The sequence below is a fragment of the Penaeus japonicus genome, unplaced genomic scaffold (assembly GCF_977035675.1).
Source record: "Penaeus japonicus unplaced genomic scaffold, GWHDUDI00000001_assembly GWHDUDI00000034, whole genome shotgun sequence".
NCBI classification, from domain to species: domain Eukaryota; kingdom Metazoa; phylum Arthropoda; class Malacostraca; order Decapoda; family Penaeidae; genus Penaeus; species Penaeus japonicus.
The window spans coordinates 8164419-8169418 of record NW_028234436.1 but is presented as its reverse complement, the minus strand read 5'-3'; the positions used below and the strand labels follow the sequence as shown (position 1 = coordinate 8169418).

General features: G+C 63.4%; 1 non-coding gene across 1 annotated transcript in view; it reads left to right on the top strand.

The window, feature by feature from the left end:
* The first annotated feature begins 1529 nt into the window (after positions 1–1529).
* The window catches only part of LOC147467666 (large subunit ribosomal RNA), a 5998-nt gene continuing 2527 nt past the window's right edge, over positions 1530–5000 (top strand). The window contains exon 1 of the ribosomal RNA XR_015190479.1: positions 1530–5000. This exon is cut by the window's right edge and continues 2527 nt beyond it. This is a non-coding gene — a ribosomal RNA (large subunit ribosomal RNA).

The following is a 5000-nucleotide window of genomic DNA, read 5'->3' as shown; positions in this document are numbered from 1 at the left end:
CCATTAGCGACGGCGGGCTGTTGACCTTGCCGTGGGTGCGAGGCCGGGGGGCTCGTCCCCTTTTGCCTTTGCACCGCTAGGCGCCCTGGGGAGTTCGCTGGACTTCCGAAGGAAGGCGCTCGGGAGAGAGGTGTGGGAGGTTGTTCTCCACGTCCCCGCCTCGCTAAAGTCCCTTGCGTTGTCCAGACGTTCCCTTAAGACCCTATTCCTCGATGAGCGATGGTTCGCCGGGCGGCGCGCGATGGTCGCAAGACCCCCCGCCGCCGCCCTCCTCCTCCTCCTCCTCCTTCCTTCTACCCGGGGGATGTAAGCCGGAGAGGTTCCTCCCCTCTGCCCGGCCAGCCAGCCAGCCAGCCAGCGCCGGCCTCTTCTCTTTTTGCCGCTCCTCCCTGCCCCCTCCCTCCGCGAGGGGTCTCTCTCTCTCGTGCGCTCCGCGTTGCCGCTTAGTCGGACAAGGATAAGAGGGGGGAGGCTCTCTCAAGGGCTCGGAGGGGTGCGTGTGCTGGAGCGCGTTGGGAAGCAGGCTGGCAGGCGAGCAGGCAGGGCCGGCCAGGCCAGACCAGACCAGTGTCTGACGAGAGAGAAACGTCACGAAAAGGCTTTAGCCGGCTTGGGCCGGTTATTGCTTTTGGGTTGAGGAGCCGCTCCGCGCCAAAGTCTCTGTTGGCGGGGTTAAGGCGCTGCATAAGAAGGTGCGGGCCCTGGGGGTGGGGCGAGGCCGCATGGCGCGCCCCCATACGTCCAGGTGTTCCCATGACCGTCCTTAACCCCCCACCTCCCCGGCTGGGCGGAGGTAACCTGTCGCCAGAAAAAAAAGCTCCGGCTCTCCTCGTCGGTAGTGGACGGCTAGCCGGCTAATCCAAAAAAGGGCGGCGGGAAGAGACGGCCGTGTCTCTCTCCCGTCACGTCCCCGTCCCCTTCCCCGTTTCCTTGACCAGGACGACAAACCCGCTTGGAAGGCTTAGGGTGTTCGTGGGTCTCGGTTTTTGAGCGTGCGGCGGGCGCGGGCGCGGGCGATTGGTTTGGGTCGAGGCGCTGCATAAGAAGGTGCGGGCCCTGGGGGTGGGGCGAGGCCGCGAGGCGCGCCCCTATACGCCCAGGTGTTCCCTTGACCGTCCTCCCCTACCCGGCCCCCCCCCGTCGCACCAGAGGGAGCTGACGCAAGAGAGAGAGCGCGAGCGAGCTTGATGATGACAGTGAGCGGCGGCAGGAGGAGTTTTGGCTTCCCAATGTCTGGGTGAGAGAGCGAGCGAGGAAAAAAAGCGAATGAGCCATCTTGGACCCTTTTTCTTTTGTGCCTTGGGCGGCCGATTTTTCGGCCGGCGAAAAAGAAGGGGGAAGAGCGAGCAGCGAGTCCCTTCGCGAGCGAGCCAGTCGCTGGCCACGCCGCCGTTGCGTGAGCCGGGGGGGGTGGGGTGAGCAGCAGCAGCAGCCGCCGCCGCCCCCCGCCATGGAAGGACTGCGCTGGTCATGTCTCGCGTTCTGGGGCTCGCTAAAGCTCTGTGAATGCTTGTCATTCTTCTTCTTGACGACCTCGAGTGGAGGGAGATGACCCGCCCAATTTAAGCATATTAATGAGCGGAGGAAAAGAAACCAACCGGGATTCCCTGAGTAAGTGCGACCGAAACGGGAAGAGCCCAGCGCAAAGCCTCGCGTCCCTTAACAGGGGGCTCGAGGGGTGCTGCGTTGGGGAGAGGTCCTGCACGCGCTCCCGCGCCGCCTAAGTTGTGCATGAATGACTCCAATACCCAGGGAGGGTGTCAGGCCCGTGTGGCGGAAGTCGTACCCTTCCTCGTTCGCGGGGAGGGGGGTTTCGGGAGTGCGGAACGGGCCTCTCCTTAGAGTCGGGTTGCCTGAAACCGCAACCTAAAGCAGGTGGTAAACTCCATCTAAGGCTAAATACGACCACGAGACCGATAGCGAACAAGTACCGTGAGGGAAAGTTGAAACAGAACCCTGTAGAGAGAGTTCAAGAGAACGTGAAACCGTTAAGAGGCTAAACGGGCGGAGATTCGAAGATCGAACTGGGGGGATTCAGTTCGACGGTTTGTCCGGGAGACGGCAGCGGGTTTAGTTGGCGGCTGCGGGTCCGTTCTCCGGGCCCTGCGGCCGTCGCGACCTCCCTTTCTCTCGATCCTTCGGGGTCGGGGGAGGCAGGGGGGCGCGGCCCGCCGCCTGCCCGGCGCCGGCGGGCGATCTTCCCCCCGCAGTAGGTCGCCGCGACGCGTTGGGGTTTGGGGCGTCTGAGGCCCGGGTTCTGGCAGGAACCGGCGGCGCGTGCCGCGTGTCGGGAGATGGGGTTTCTCGCCCCTCTGTCGCCGCGGCGTTCCAGCGCGCTCGTCCGGGGATCCCCCGGCGTCCTCGTCTTGCTCCCCCGACGGTCACTCCTCCGGGGCGCCGGGCCGGCTATCAACGCCGCCCGGTTTTTTTTTGCCTTCGCGGCGTGCAAAGAGTCGATCCTCCACCCGACCCGTCTTGAAACACGGACCAAGGAGTCCAACATGTATGCGAGTCAATGGGCGCACTAAACCCACGGGCGCAATGAAAGTGATTGGGCCGATCCCTCGGCGAGCGGGCGGCCGCGCGCACCCGGACGGAGTGACTGACTTTCCTCCCCGGGACGGCGCGGAGTCCCGCTTCCGCTCCCGCACGCCGGGGTCCCTTCCTTCGGGCGGGGGCCTTTCGGGGGGCGCAGGCCCGGGACTCGCCATGACGAACGGGCGCCGCCGCCCTCCCCGGGCGGGTTTCCGGCGTCCGGATGTGTCGGCGGGTACCCAGAGCATAAATGTTGGGACCCGAAAGATAGTGAACTATGCTTGGCCAGGATGAAGCCAGGGGAAACCCTGGTGGAGGTCCGAAGCGTTTCTGACGTGCAAATCGATCGCCAGAGCTGAGTATAGGGGCGAAAGACCAATCGAACTATCTAGTAGCTGGTTCCCTCCGAAGTTTCCCTCAGGATAGCTGGCGCTCATGTCGAACGAGTTCCATCCGGTAAAGCGAATGACTAGGGGTGTTGGGGACGAAATGTCCTCAGCCCATTCTCAAACTTTAAATGGGTGAGGTGCCGGGCTTGCTTCGCTGAAGCCCCGGACGAGAATCGGAGTGCCTAGTGGGCCAATTTTGGTAAGCAGAACTGGCGCTGTGGGATGAACCAAACGTGGAGTTAAGGGGCCTAAATGGATGCTAATTCCGATCCCATGGAAGGGAGTTGCTTGCTATAGACAGCAGGACGGTGGCCATGGAAGTTGGAATCCGCTAAGGAGTGTGTAACAACTCACCTGCCGAAGCAAGTAACCCCGAAAATGGCATGGCGCTCAAGCATCCTCCCGATACTCTACCGCCGGGCGCACTATTGGCTGCGACGAGGAGGTCTCGAGGCCCCGGCGAGTAGGAGGGCGCGGTGGTGAGCGTAGAAGGATACGGCGTGAGCCGGTCTGGAGCCGCCACCGGTGCGGATCTTGGTGGTAGTAGCAAATGCTCGAGCAAGCCGGACCCTCGTTGACCGAAGCGGAGGAGGGTTCCCCGCCAACATCGCTTGGTCGTGGTTAAGTCGGCCCTTAGTCCGAGGATAGCTTCCCTCCCATCCCCTGGAAAATGCCACAAGAAAGCAGTGGTGGAGCGCGGCGGCGGCGGCAGGAGGCGGCGGCGGCTGTTGTTGTTGGTCGTCGCCGTCGCCGCCGCCGAGGCCTCCTCCTGTTTTTGCGTGGGGGTAGAGTCGGCACGAGCCGGTGGAGCGAGCCATGACCGGCTGTTTTTTTGCCTGTTGGGTCTGGCGAGCTCTCTCTCGGTTTGTCGGCGCCGGTCGAGCTCCCGAGTCTTAGTCTGAAAGCGGCGGGGTACGGCGCCACGGCCTTTGGCGGCCGTGGTTCCGCTCCTGTCTTCCTCCCCTGTCATGGCGGATGCAGTAATGCAGCCTACGCTGCCGCTGACTCTGACGAGGGGGCTCGCCTGTGGGCGGGGCGGCACCACGTCCCCCCGCCGCCGGCGTCTTGGCGAGCTCTTGTGCCTCCTGAAGGGCGGGCATCCCTCCCGCCCTCTCGAGCGAGCGAGCGAGCGAGCCACGACTCCCCCCCATCATCGGTTTGCCGTGACGCAATGACAGGACTAGCAAAAGACGAGGAGGGGCCTGGTCGAAGGTCCTCTCCTCCTCTATCCCTCTCTCTGTTGGAAGGCTAAGAGAGAACGGAAAAATCAGTCCGGCAGATTGCGGGCTAAAGGGAATACGGTCAAAATCCCGTGACCTGCCCCGTGGGAAGACAGAACCCGCGCGCGGGTCAGTGCGGGTGGTTGCCGCCGACGGCCGGAACGTCCTCCGACGGTACCCGCGTCGGGCGAGTCTCGTACTCTGCCTGGCGCGGGGTGCCGGAGGGCGGGATGGTGTCGGTTTGAACCTCCTCCCCTCTGTTGGCAGAGGGCGCCTATCGATATGATAAAGGGTTCTCCTCCCTCCCTTCTTCAATCTCTCGCGGGGGGGGCGAGCCGGTCCCGGCTCCGGGGTTCTCTTATGTCCCCCGTGCGCCAGCGGCCGCCTAGAGTCGAACACGCCTGCTTGTCGATCCTTTGACCAAAGCCTGATTTTTTTCTTGAAAGAGTGGACGACGGACGGCGGCGGAGACGACGGATGGCGGCGGCTGCTGGCCCCCCCTCCCCCTTTTCTCTTCCGTGCAGCACGCCTGCGTGCAGCCTTCCTGAAGTAATCGCATCGATGGGGTCTCGTTTACCCCGAGCAGCGCCCCAAAAGTGGCGAGGGTGATGATGATGATGATGGTAGAAACGGTGGTTCTGGAGGTAGGGCAGTGCTCCCGGCAACGGGCAGACTCGTTCGCCGACGCCGGCGGTAGCCCGGGCAAGAGCTTTCTTCTCTTTTTTAGGCTGCCGGAGGCCCCCTAGTTCGTTCACATTGAGTGGGGGTCGTTGGCCGTAACAGCCATACGTGAGATTGTATAGAGTGTGGAAGCAATTCTCGCTGTTGCGATCGCCACCGGTTCGCCGTAGAGCAC